This window comes from Coregonus lavaretus, assembly GCF_964263955.1.
Source record: "Coregonus lavaretus genome assembly, chromosome: 23".
NCBI classification, from domain to species: Eukaryota; Metazoa; Chordata; class Actinopteri; order Salmoniformes; family Salmonidae; genus Coregonus; species Coregonus lavaretus.
The window spans coordinates 18470926-18484306 of record NC_140010.1 but is presented as its reverse complement, the minus strand read 5'-3'; the positions used below and the strand labels follow the sequence as shown (position 1 = coordinate 18484306).

Here is a 13381-nt window from a genome sequence, read left to right as displayed (position 1 = left end):
AGGAAGAGTAGCTGCTGCTTTTGCAACAGCTAATGGGGATCCTAATAAAATACCAAAAATACCCCATGCCTCTCCCACCCCCTGCCGCTCCTCCCCTCTCACCTCTGCAGAGTTGTCTGGCCGGGGGGCTATCCTCCAGATCAGCTCACTTCCTGGGATGACCTGGACCGTGTCTCCGTCAGGCAGGGGCATCTCCTCTGGCTCCTCGTCTACACTGGTCTGGAGGGACAGACAGGGGGACACACGCAACCTTCAAACAGGTATGGCCTACCAATAGCTAATTATTCGGTCATATCACGGGTCCTCACTCCAAAATTAGCTTAAAGGTTGCTTAAATACCACTCATTCATGAGCATGGAGCAAAATGATCCATTTCAGGTTACATTTTCATGGTGCGAAAGCAATGTGTTAAGTGCCAAATTTACCATAAACCTCATTGTAATCTAGCAGCACGATTTAATTTGAAATGTTTCTTCAACAATGTGGCTATTATGAATTTACTATTTATATATTGCTCAGTTTACTAAACTCTAGTCAAATAATCACCTCCTATAACACATATTGTTGACTAAAAGTTAAAAATTATATCACGCTGCCAGATTACAATGAAGTTTATGGATAGGTATTTTAAGTATCAGCTAAGTCACATCTTTTATTGCAATCTGGTGCCCGACGGCACAGTCGATGACGTGGCACGCAACCATTGGTTGATGCATGCAATGTCTGAGCAGGGGAATGCGACCATGGCATTTGCACGACGAAAATGTCACCCTTGGTGGCTTATTGAGTAATATTTATTTCCATTTATCACTACATTATCATCTGAATCTATGAATAGTACTGAACAGCACTGGACTGACATAAGGTATAGTATATAGCTTATTTCACCTAACAGATAATGAAAAATACATCAACATAATTCAAAGATTATAATAGTTACATAATCACCCCAATGGGGCTCGAGGCACTTCCTTGTTTTTGATACGGTGTGTTTTTGATTAGTGCACATCATACTGTACCTGCTTGTTGCTTTTCTTCTCCTCTGAGTTCTTCTTGTCAGATTTCTTGTGAGCATCAAAAGTGTCAGCGTCCACAGTGTATAAGCACTCGGTCCATTTACCGTAGATGGCACAGAGCTTATTTTTGCTGCACACACACACGCAAAATGTATTATAGCCTTTTCTTTGGTAATTAGATGTCCCCTCAGTGAGGAACACAATCCGTAAAGAATCAGGTTGTAACATTTATTTATTTATTTTATTTAAAAAGGTGCAATATGCAGAAATCGCTCCGCCATTTCCTGGTTGCTAAAATTCAGCTGTTTGAAGTTGGTGTACAAAACTGAAAGTAAAATACTCAAAAATGAACCTTAAGAACGGGAAGTATAGAAATACCGCACATAGAAGAGATCTACCGCTTCTTAGACTTGCTTTCAATGATAATTGCTATGTGTATTTGGTCGGGTCGCCCAAAAAGTTACATTTTGCAGCTTTAACCTTTATTTATCCAGGGAGTCCCATTGAGGTCAGGATACCTCTTTTACCAGGGAGACCTGGCCAGCAATGCAATACCAAACATCTCCAATTCGTAACAAAAGAAAGGCCACAAGTACCTTTTATCCAGAATGTAGCCCTCCACTTTGTGCAGCTCCTTACCAAAGAGGCCACTTGGTCTGAACGTCAGGCTGCATCTCTCTCCGGTCCTGTCACAGAAAGACAAGCCTTTGTTTACATATTCTCGTTCACTATTTCTCACTGTGAGACAATGCTTTCAAACAACTACCATGTCTATCAGTCTATCTCCTTTGTAAAGGCAAGTATCTGTCCCAGGTCTGTTACATTGCTCAATCAACTGGAAACAAACGTGGATCCACACTACTGCACACACACGGCAAGGTAGTCTCCCTTACTTGTGGTTGATCACCTCCACATTGCCATACTGCTCGATCCACAGCTGGCCCACGATGATGTTGTGTACACAGCAAGTGGGGTTTGTCCAGGTGTACGCTTCGTTGTATCTGCAGAGACGGAGAACATGTCATACATAGCAGCAGATAACCTCTCACCAACCATGTCCACTTAGAGATGCCAACTCATACCAAACTACTTCAGGGAGATTACAAATGTCCTTTAAGCTTCAACATTGTTTACATTTCATTTATTAATTTCATCCAGGCTTTACAAAAAGCTCCCAGAATAGATTTATTGCTAGCTTTACTGGGAGATAAAGGCCAATTCAAGGACACTCCAAGCCAAACCCTCACTAAGGGAAAGCTATTGAGGGAATGTCAGCTCCAGACTCACTTGGGCAGCTCCAGGGTGATGATGCCTCTAGGCTCTGCCTCCACACTCTTGCCCCAGAACTTGAGTTTGGGGTAGATGGAGCCGTGGAACAGGAAGTCCTCCTGCAGGCCCTCAGCATGGAAGGCGCTGACGGGGGGGTGGTGGCTTACCTGCTCCGACATCCACCTGAACCCCAGGTCCTCTCTGAAGTGACAGGAGGGAGGGGGTTAATGGCACATACAATGCATTCGGAAAGTATTCAGACCCCTTCCCTTTTTCCACATTTTGTTACGTTACAGCCTTTTCTAAAATGAATAAAAAAATATATAAAAAATAGCATCAATCTATGCACAATACCCCATAACGACAAAGCAAAAACAGATTTAGACATTTTTGCTAATTTATTAAAAATAAAAACAGAAATACCTTATTTAAATAAGTATTCAGACCCTTTGCTATGAGACTCGAAATTGAGCTCAGGTGCATCCTGTTTCCATTGATCATCCTTGAGATGTTTCTACAACTTGATTGGAGTCCACCTGTGGTAAATTCAATTGATTGGACATGATTTGGAAAGGCATACACCTGTCTATATAAGGTCCCACAGTTGCATTTCAGAGCAAAAACCAAGCAATAAGGTCGAAGGAATTGTCCGTAGAGCTCCGAGACAGGATTGTGTTGAGGCAGAGGCACAGATCTGGGGAAGGGTACCAAAAAATGTCTGCAGCATTGAAGGTCCCCAAGAACACAGTGGCCTCCATCATTCTTAAATGGAAGAAGTTTGGAACCACCAAGACTCTTCCTAGAGCTGGCCGCCCGGCCAAACTGAGCAAATGGGGGAGAAGGGATTTGGTCAGGGAGGTGACCAAATAATAATAATAATAATAATAATAAGCCATTTAGCAGACGCTTTTATCCAAAGCGACTTACAGTCATGTGTGCATACATTTTTACGTATGGGTGGTCCCGGGGATCGAACCCACTACCCTGGCGTTACAAGTGCCATGCTCTACCAATTGAGCTACCAAGAACCTGATGGTCACTCTGACAGAGCTCTAGAGTTATTTTGTGGAGATGGGAGAACCTTCCAGAAGGACAACCATCTCTAGAGCACTCCACCAATCAGGCCGTTATGGTAGAGTGGACAGACGGAAGCCACTCCTCAGTAAAAGGCACATGACAGCCCGCTTGGAGTTTGCCAAAAGGCACCTAAAGAACTCTCAGACCATAAGAAACAAGATTCTCTCGTCTGATGATACCAAGATTGACTCTTTGGCTTGAATGTCAAGCGTCACGTCTGGAGGAAACCTGGCACCATTCCTGTGGTGAAGCATGGTGGCAGCATCATGCTGTGGGGATGTTTTTCAGCGGCAGGGACTGAGAGACTAGTCAGGATCGAGGGAAAGATGAACGGAGCAAAGTACAGAGAGATCCTTGATGAAAACCTGCTCTGGAGCGCTCAGGACCTCAGACTGGGGCGAAGGTTCACCTTCCAACAGGACAACGACCCTAAGCACACAGCCAAGACAACGCAGGAGTGGCTTCGGGACAAGTCTCTGAATGTCCTTGAGTGGCCCAGCCAGAGCCCATACTTGAACCTGATCGAACATCTCTGGAGAGACCTGAAAATAGCTGTGCAGCGACGCTCCCCATCCAACCTGACAGAGCTTGAGAGGATCTGCAGAGAAGAATGGGAGAAACTCCCCAAATACAGGTGTGGCAAGCTTGTAGCATCATACCCAAGAAGACTCGAGGCTGTAATCGCTGCCAAAGGTGCTTCAACAAAGTATTGAGTAAAGGGTCTGAATACTTACGTAAATGTTAGTCAGTTTTTTATTATTTTTAATACATTTGCAAAAATATTTAAAAACCTGTTTTTGCTTTGTCATTATGGGGTATTGTGTGTAGATTGATGATGAAAAAAAACAATTTAAACAATTTTAGTCAAGGGGTCTGAATACTTTCCGATTGCACTGTACTTAGCCATCACCTTCTGTCTTCAGATGTCTTGAGACATCTGACCTGTTGAGATGTATTTTGAAGACGTCTTGAGTCACCAACTAGTACGACTAGTGGTAACACACCAACTCACAACACATACAAAAAAGTCTACCTAAGGTCTAACCTGATCAGCTCATAGGTTTCTCCCAGTAGTGGGTTGAAGGGTTTTCCCGTCCTCTCCCACTGTGATGCTACAGCAGACACAGCAAACGCTGCAACACACTGAAACCATCACAGATTAACAGAAGTTTGTAACGTTAGTAGCTGTAGATGAGCACAGCAAAAAGAGTAGGTACTACTGCGGTAATTATGAGTGAAAACTCATGTGTGTCTATCTAAGAGGATGATTATAATGGGTGCTAGCTACCTTCATCCTCTCAATGGAGTCTGTGGTGGTGTTCGCCTGGTGGATGAGGTACGTGTGCTCCATGTACTCTGTCAGCCGCTGCAGGAAACTAAGGGGCTCGTTGAAGATCACTGGCATTGCTATCTTAGACAGCTCCTGGTTGGGGAGTGAAGAGAGGAGCCGAAGAGTCAGAGAGAGGGGTAAGGAAACACACAAGCAATGAAGTTCATTCACAGCCCACACAGACAAATATACACGGAGTGTACAATACATTAGGAACACCTGCTCTTTCCATGACATAGACTGACCAGGTAAATCAAGGTGAAAGCTTATTGATGTCACCTGTTAAATCCACTTCAATCAGTGTAGATGAAGGGGAGGAGACAGGTTAAATACGGATTTTTAAGCCTTGAGACATGGATTGTGTATGTGTGCCATTCAGAGGGTGAATGGGCAACACAAAATATTTAAGTGCCTTTGAACGGGGTATGGTAGTAGGTGCTAAGCGCACTGGTTTGAGTGTGTCAAGAACTGTAACGCTGCTGGGTTTTTCCACTCTCAACAGTTTTCCGTGTGTATCAAGAATGGTCCACCACCCAAAGGACATCCAGCTAACTTGACACAACTGTGGGAAGCATTGGAGTCAACATGGGCCAGCATCCCTGTGGAATGCTTTTGACACCTACCTTGTAGAGTCCATGCCCCAACGAATTGAGGCTGTTCTGAAGGCAAAGGGGGGGGGTATCGTTTCGGTTACTGGCCCAATGCTCTAACCGCTAGGCTACACTGGCAATAGAGTGAAATTCCCTGTAAAGCACACATAATGGTGTTTCGATGACAGAGGTTTGAAATAACATCATCAATAAGCTCTAGGCTAGTCCCCAGTCTGGAACACTGCTTGACACCAGTACCGACTAGTCTCTGGAGGGTCATTAAAAGGCCCACGTTTCAGCAGGAATCCTGGGCTAAAACAATAGAGTGCCATGGATCTAACTCATTAAGCCCCATATACAGTGAAGGAAAAAAGTATTTGATCCCCTGCTGATTTTGTACGTTTGCCCACTGACAAAGACATGATCAGTCTATAATTTGAATGGTAGGTTTATTTGAACAGTGAGAGAAACAGAATAACAACAAAAAAATCCAAAAAAATGCATGTAAAAAATGTTATAAATTGATTTGCATTTTAATGAGGTAAATAAGTATTTGACCCCTCTGCAAAACATGACTTTGTGATTGCCAACAAGGGTTTTGCCACCAAGTACTGAGGTCAGACGTTTCTTGTAGTTGGCCACCAGGTTTGCACAGATCTCAGGAGGGATTTTGTCCCACTCCTCTTTGCAGATCTTCTCCAAGTCATTAAGGTTTCGAGGCTGACGTTTGGCAACTCGAACCTTCAGCTCCCTCCACAGATTTTCTATGGGATTAAGGTCTGGAGACTGGCCAGGCCACTCCAGGACCTTAATGTGCTTCTTCTTGAGCCACTCCTTTGTTGCCTTGGCCGTGTGTTTTGGGTCCTTGTCATGCTGGAATACCCATCCACTCCCATTTTCAATGCCCTGGCTGAGGGAAGGAGGTTCTCACCCAAGATTTGACGGTACATGGCCCAGTCCATCGTCCCTTTGATGCGATGAAGTTGTCCTGTCCCCTTAGCAGAAAAACACCCCCAAAGCATAATGTTTCCACCTCCATGTTTGACGGTGGGGATGGTGTTCTTGGGGTCATAGGCAGCATTCCTCCTCCAAACACGGCGAGTTGAGTTGATGCCAATGAGCTCCATTTTGGTCTCATCTGACCACAACACTTTCACCCAGTTCTCCTCTGAATCATTCAGATGTTCATTGGTAAACTTCAGACGGGCATGTATATGTGCTTTCTTGAGCAGGGGGACCTTGCGGGTGCTGCAGGATTTCAGTCCTTCACGGCGTAGTGTGTTACCAATTGTTTTCTTGGTGACTATGGTCCCAGCTGCCTTGAGATCATTGACAAGATCCTCCCGTGTAGTTCTGGGCTGATTCCTCACCGTTCTCATGATCATTGCAACTCCACGAGGTGAGATCTTGCATGGAGCCCCAGGCCGAGGGAGATTGACAGTTCTTTTGTGTTTCTTCCATTTGCCAATAATCGCACCAACTGTTGTCACCTTCTCACCAAGCTGCTTGGCGATGGTCTTGTAGCCCATTCCAGCCTTGTGTAGGTCTACAATCTTGTCCCTGACATCCTTGGAGAGCTCTTTGGTCTTGGCCATGGTGGAGAGTTTGGAATCTGATTGATTGATTGCTTCTGTGGACAGGTGTCTTTTATACAGGTAACAAGCTGAGATTAGGAGCACTCCCTTTAAGAGTGTGCTCCTAATCTCAGCTCATTACCTGTATAAAAGACACCTGGGAGCCAGAAATCTTTCTGATTGAGAGGGGGTCAAATACTTATTTCCCTTATTAAAATGCAAATCAATTTATAACATTTTTGACATGTGTTTTTCTGGATTTTTGTTGTTGTTATTCTGTCTCTCACTGTTCAAATAAACCTACCATTAAAATTATAGACTGATCATTTCTTTGTCAGTGGGCAAACGTACAAAATCAGCAGGGGATCAAATACTTTTTTCCCCTCACTGTAGAGGACAAACATAGTCAAGACAGTTTCTCCATTGCCAACGGTGACAGCTGCCTCTACACCAGGGCTGTCCCAAATGGCACCCTATTTCCTATGAATAGATCCAATAAAATTTCATCCAGGAAGTGGAGAGAGGGTATTAGTGTCCCTACAGACCACTACTGATGACCAGAGTCTTTTACAGCAGGGTTTCTCAAACTTGGTCCTGGAAATCCTGTTTGTTTGTGTCTGAATTCTTGGCAGAGAGTAGCTATATCTAGGCCTCGGTGGAAGAAAGGCTTGCTCACTGTTTGATTACAACTTTTTTGGAGAGCAGGAAACAGTGAACGAACATCCCTTTCTTTCTTTGCCCAGCCTGATACATTTCTATCCTGCTCCGGTGCTTTTTTGGATGTGCCAACACAGTACTGTACTTTTCTTTAAATAAATAATGAGAGTGAATTCTCACCATGCCGATGCATTTCTTCAGGATGCTCCAAATGCTGACGTCATTCCTGGAGAACATGGGCGCTGGTAAAGACATTCTGTGGGATAGAAAAGGAACGGACAAACAACAAGGTCAAATCTAAATGGAGTACTCCCACTGAATACAGACACAGGGATGCATACTGTACACTTAGCCAGGTCCCAGATCTGTTTGTGCTGTCTTACCAACTACTATGGTCAACTCCTATGGTCATTGTCACGCCAAACGGCAAAAACAGATTTGGGACCAAATCAAATTTTATTTGTCACATACACGTGTTTAGCAGATGTTATTGCGGGTGTAGCTTGTGCTTCTAGCTCCGACAGTGCAGTAATATCTAACAAGTAATATCTAACAATTTCACAACATATATACACACAAATCTAAGTAAGGAATGGAATTTAAGAATATATACACATATGGACAAGCAATGACAGAGCGGCATGGACTCAGATACAGTAGAATATTATAGAATACAGTATATACATATGAGATGAGTAGTGCAAGATATGTAAACATTATTAAAGTGACTAGTGTTCCATTTCTTAAAGTGGCCAGTGATTTCAATAGGCAGCAGCAGCCTCTAATGTGCTAGTGATGGCTATTTAACAGTCTGATGGCCTTGAGATAGAAGCTGTTTGTCATTCTCTCGGTCCCAGCTTTCAGTGTGAACCAGGCTAGGAGACAGTGTCAGAAGAATACAAACAAGTTAAAAATACACTCAAGGACTATGGTGACAGAGTAATTGATGAGGGGTTTAAGCCAGTCTCTTACAGTAGCATACTTCCACCGAGGGCTAGATATAGCTACTGTATAGATAATGCACAGCTCTCTTCCTCCTACATCTTAGCAACGCTCTAGGCTATCACATTTATCAGATAGTGGTACAGTATCTTGTTGTTGTTGGTGAGGTGTGTCTCTACTTTCTAAGTATGTGCATTTGTATTTAAGCTTGTGTCCTTGGTTTTATGTGATGTTCTCGACTTTGTTAATGGAGAACCATGTTTAGAATATACAACTACGGTCTTTATCATTGTGTCTTCAGGATTGTTAACATTTTGGCATGTTTCTAAAATAAAGAAAAGTCACCATTTAGTTATGCAGACAGCTGTATTACATTAACCTTATCTGGAATATCAGCGACGGCTTGACCTACTATTTGGAAACTGAGTTGCCTCGTCTTGCCTTGCCATTAGGAAACAGAGTTACCTGACACCTGACAGCTAATGAGCTAACTGTAGCTGCTGCGGTCAAGCCTCGTGCAATAACCATGAATGAATGGGAGAGTGTGCATGTGTTCCTGTGTGTGTGTGTGTGTGTGTGTGTATTAAAGGCGCACCGGTCAGCTGTTTGTTCACCCGCACGCAATTGCTAATAACCCATCTCCAATGGCCCGGCTATATGTGATAAAGTGAAAATCTGAAGCCCACACCCGACCCTAACCAGCAAATATAGAAAATGTGATGTAGACTACAGTCAGAGACGGCGTAACAATTTATTGACGGGGTGCAGGATTTTTTGTTGTTGCCTCATTTAGATATGTTTCTGCTTATAATTTCAGAAATGTTGGTAGGCTATTTGTTAGTAAGCTTGTCTATAATTAGATACATGCAGCTTCCCTTCTGTAATTATATGTTGCCCTAGAAGACTAAATAAACCCTTGCTCACCAGAATAATGTCATAAATCGATAGAATGAATGCTTCAATCTAGTTGATATTGGTGAAATGTTATGTAATCTCTGCTTCTTTCACAGAGCAAGGACGTTTAGGGACAGGGGACAAAATGCAATAACAAAAATGATAGTCCGCTGTAGCTCAGTTGATAGAACATGGCGCTTGCAACGCCAGGGTTGTGGGTTCGTTTCCCATGGGGGGCCAGTATGAAAAATGTATGCACTCACTAACTGTAAGTCGCTCTGGATAAGAGCGTCTGCTAAATGACAACAACAACAAACAAAAAACATGTGAACGATTTTCAGTGCAAAATAGAACGCTGTGAAAACAACCCAACATTTTTCTGATAAGATTTCAGTTCAGCTTGGATGCATATTTTAGGTGGTTGAAATACTATCAGCTTTTTGATGCTGATAAAGATAGCACCTCTCCAGACAGTCCCTAACTGCGCATTCGCATTTTCTCAAGATGCTGAAAGAAATAAATCATATTTCTCCACTCCTGTTCCCGAGTCAAATTGTACATTTGGTGTATAATTTTACTGCAAGAAATGCTTAATTCTGCAGGAATTATATTAAGACTATGTGAGACGTTATAGACCTACAGTGAGTGTCCAGATTTCAGTTTCCATTTAACCCATCTGAACAGTAGGCTACAGTTTTGTTGACTTGCCATAGGCCAATCTGAAGACCCCGTCTTGTGACTGTCAAATTTTTATAGCACCTCATAATCATCACACATAACATAGCTGGCACTGCTATCATCCTCTTTTACCACTTCACCAAATCTTTCCCAAACATTATTTTTCTGGCCGTGCCTTCTCTTTATTTTCAATTCTCCATTTCGCAGCTTTTCTGTTATTGAATTAAATTCCGACATTGTCCTTTTTGCCTCAGTGGATCAATGTTATCTTTTACTGCACGTTCACAAAAGCGTTTGGTGTGTAGGCTATTTGGGGATTGGCGTGTAGTCTATTAGTATGCCATATATACTAAAAATAATGAAAGAAAAACCTAAATGTAGCCTATAGATGCACAAGAATGATACATTTATGAATTTTTTTATGTATTGTTTTCTCTTTATTCAACCTGACCGCCACACATCGGCCCTTCATCCGCACAATATTTCATGACCTAAACCCACCTGCCCCGCGGATATAACCGTGGGGGCTGCGGGTTATGAGTCAACCCACGCATCACTAGTGTGTGTGTGTGTATGTGTATGTGTGAGTCAGACGGTGTGTTTGCTCAGAGATGAGCAGAGAAGCACCTACATACAATGAATGCTGACGCTCCGACTAAACAAACGCAACAGGCGATTGAGAGGAGGAGGGAGATTGAGGAGAGATGGAAAGAGGAGGGCTGTGGGGCTAAATCCTAACCCTCTCTCTTATCAACAGTGGAATGAGCAGGCCAGTGGAGCATGGCGGAGCAGTACTTATGTCAGCTACATAACACAGCATAACATATTAGGCTGAATGAACTGACTCCTCCTGTAACTACCTACACTCACTCTGAAGCTTCATTCACTTCCCATAGCTATCATTTTACATTTCCTCTCGAATCAAATCAAGCCTAAAAACGCATTTTTGCATAATCAAGGATTTATCGTACGCTTGTGGGCCACAGAAGATCACAAGGGATTACAAATCGAGGTATCAAATTAAAAACTAGTTCTCTTTAACATACTGAGGTAGGAAATGAACAAATCCCATCTCCTTTATGAGAGCATGTCTGACTGTCTCTTAGAACACACACAAAGGTGCATGCATGTACACAAGCACACACACAGACAGACACACACATCCCTTTCCTCTTGGTCTTTGTTTCTCTAAACTGGCAAGCACTAAATTATTCACTGTTCAATTGTTGGATTAAGAACCACCATTCTCATCCACGGAAATAAAGTTGATTGGCCAATCTTCAAAAAGATTTCTGCTCTGACCCAGAGTACCAAGCACCAACAAGCAACTAGCCTGCTGAATCTGAATGACATAACTGTGGATGGAAAAACAAGAGAGACCTGTCTATGGGGCTTGGGTGCGCAAACAAAAAACACTGGAATAGAAAGACAGACAGACCGGGGTATCACATTACATACAGTATCCTGTAGAGCCGCTGGCTGCTGACAGTCTACTCTGAACAACACAACAGTCATTTAGCAGACGCTCTTATCCAGAGCGACTTACAGTTAGTGAGTGCATACATATATATATATATATATATATTTTTTTTTTTTTCATACTGGCCCCCCGTGGGAAACGAACCCACAACCCTGGCGTTGCAAACGCCATGCTCTTCCAACTGAGCTCCACGGGACAGTCATCAAAGACTTATGCTAAGTGATCAAATATTAAGCATTATAATGGCATTATGGACGTCAGCAGTAACAACATTGTGACTGGTGAGTCTTTCCTACAAAGTAATTTCCTACAAAATGTCACAAGTGATAAAAACACTTTTTAAATGAAACATAACGATCAAATATAAATAATGATGGAATAAACTTGAGTACATGAAACAAACACTGATACAAGCCTTGTTATTACACGCACTGGAGAAGAAAGGGGACAAGAAAACCAAGCTGGAAACAACGTGGGAAACAAGACGTTACATCATATTAGGTAGAGCGGGATCCCACCTGTGCTTCTTTACTCCATTGCACTGGGCCTTCTGGTCACCACGGTTACCCTCCCCGGACATTCCGCTGGCGGTGGCGGGTCCCCTGAGGGTGGTACGGCAACGGAGGCTGCTGCTGAACAGAGGGGGCTCTCTCCCCCCCTTCCTCCTCTTCAAACGAGAGTCCGACCACAGACAGGAAGCCGTTCAGAGAGAGAGAACGCTTGTTCTCGGAATCTGCAGGAGGGGGATGCCAGTAGCCAGAAACAGAGAGGGGGTCACGTCACGTTTGAGCTCAGTCCAAAACATGTTAAGCTTAGCTTAAACCTAGCCCCAAAACCCTATACTTAGACCTGCAACCTGCCCTCACACTCCTCCACCCGGTAGTGACTGACTGAACTCTCGCCTCCTCCTCTCCCTCCCTGGAGCCAGCGAAACCCCACCTGTGGGATAGTGTTCCAATGAGAAGCCACACAGACGCTCTGCTTCCTCCGGGTGCTGTGCCTGCTGTGGTTAGTACAGTACCCTGGCTCCGCCTCTAACCTAGACCTCACGCTGCTGCTACTAGGGGCAACACAGGTAGTAACACCCAGGAAAAGGGGGAGGGGAAAACATAATCTTTACACAATGAGGAGCTGCTGAGATACTCTATCAAAGAATATTGTATAATAGTTTTTGTAGTGCTTCATGTGAGGCAGGGGTAAGGGAGCTGGCATGACTATGATCAAATATTCAATAACTTAATGATTGTGGCAATACAATTTTTTGAACATGCCAATAAAGCATTTGAATTCTAAAATTGAGCTGGCATGATCAGTTATGGGAACAACAAAGCTTCAAATCTCTTGTTATAGAGTAATGCTATTTATAAATGTGGGTCATGTGGCTTAATCCAATAATAAAGTTCAATCAAAGAAATGGACATGATGCGTTGATGCATCTTTATTATGCAAACAACAAACACAAACAAGATAGAGGTCTCATAATGCCCCATAACATGCTGGTCGATCTTTATCATCATCTCATTATAGCTGCAGTAAGCAACAATCCTAGAGTAACAGGGATCACTCTAAAATGCACAAACTGTATAGCACAGCAGCACACTCCTATTGTAGCCTGTATACAGTATCAACCACTATACTGCAAGGCTCTAGGGCAGGGATCAACTAGATTCAGCCTCGGGCCAATTTTTTCTTGAGCGGCTGGTCAGGGGTCCGGAACATAATTACAAATAATTTGTAGACTGCAAATTGACCGAAAGTAGCCAAACAGATATAATATTTGAATAAAACAATAATTTGAAACCTTACATTTGTATACAACCACATATATTTCACTATTGTGTGGGAAAACTTCGGAACAGATTTCCAAAATTAAA

At 43.1% G+C, this 13381-nt stretch overlaps 1 pseudogene across 1 annotated transcript in view; it reads right to left on the bottom strand.

The window, feature by feature from the left end:
* The window catches only part of LOC311098893 (oxysterol-binding protein-related protein 1-like), a 46232-nt pseudogene that overhangs the window by 11051 nt on the left and 21800 nt on the right, over positions 1 to 13381 (bottom strand). Inside the window, exons 14-22 of the transcript in view lie at positions 12026 to 12240; positions 7694 to 7769; positions 4651 to 4785; positions 4408 to 4505; positions 2304 to 2486; positions 1910 to 2017; positions 1613 to 1702; positions 1020 to 1146; positions 103 to 219 (exon numbers count right to left, since the gene is read on the bottom strand). The product of the transcript in view is annotated as an oxysterol-binding protein-related protein 1-like (transcript). The remainder of the gene's footprint in view (positions 1 to 102; positions 220 to 1019; positions 1147 to 1612; positions 1703 to 1909; positions 2018 to 2303; positions 2487 to 4407; positions 4506 to 4650; positions 4786 to 7693; positions 7770 to 12025; positions 12241 to 13381) is intronic.